Raw genomic sequence first — 719 nt, 5'->3', positions numbered from 1 at the left:
TCACTGCCTCTTCCTCCTCTCCAAATTCGGCCATGTTGATGGCTTTGCACTCTCCTTTTGGATTTTCTTCTGTATTGCTTGGAAGAGTACTAGGAGGGAGTTCAGTAATTTTCTTGCTCAGCTGACCCACTTGTGCCTCCAAATTTCTAATGGAGGACCTTGTTTCAGTCATGAAACTTTGAGTGGTTTTGATTAGATCAGAGACCATGGTTGTTAAGTCAGAATGGTTCTGCTTAGAATTCTCTGTCTGTTGCTGAGAAGATGATGGAAAAGGCTTGCCATTGCTAAACCTGTTTCTTCCACCATTATTATTGTTGAAACCTTGTTGAGGTCTCTGTTGATCCTTCCATGAGAGATTTGGATGATTTCTCCATGAAGGATTATAGTAGTTTCCATAGGGTTCTCCCATGTAATTCACCTCTTCCATTGAAGGGTTCTCAGGATCATAAGCTTCTTCTTCAGATGAAGCTTCCTTAGTACTACCTGGTGCATTTTGCATTCCAGACAGACTTTGAAAAATCATATTGACTTGCTGAGTCAATATTTTATTCTGAGCCAATATGGCATTCAGAGTGTCAATCTCAAGAACTCCTTTCTTCTGATTTGTCCCACTGTTCACAGGATTCCTTTCAGAAGTGTACATAAATTGATTATTTGCAACCATTTCAATTAGTTCTGAGCTTCTGTAGGCATCTTCTTCAGATGAAGAGATCCTCCAG

Source organism: Arachis duranensis, chromosome 2 (genome assembly GCF_000817695.3).
Source record: "Arachis duranensis cultivar V14167 chromosome 2, aradu.V14167.gnm2.J7QH, whole genome shotgun sequence".
Lineage (NCBI taxonomy): Eukaryota > Viridiplantae > Streptophyta > Magnoliopsida > Fabales > Fabaceae > Arachis > Arachis duranensis.
The sequence above is the reverse complement of the archived record's forward strand: the minus strand, read 5'-3'. Positions refer to the sequence as shown.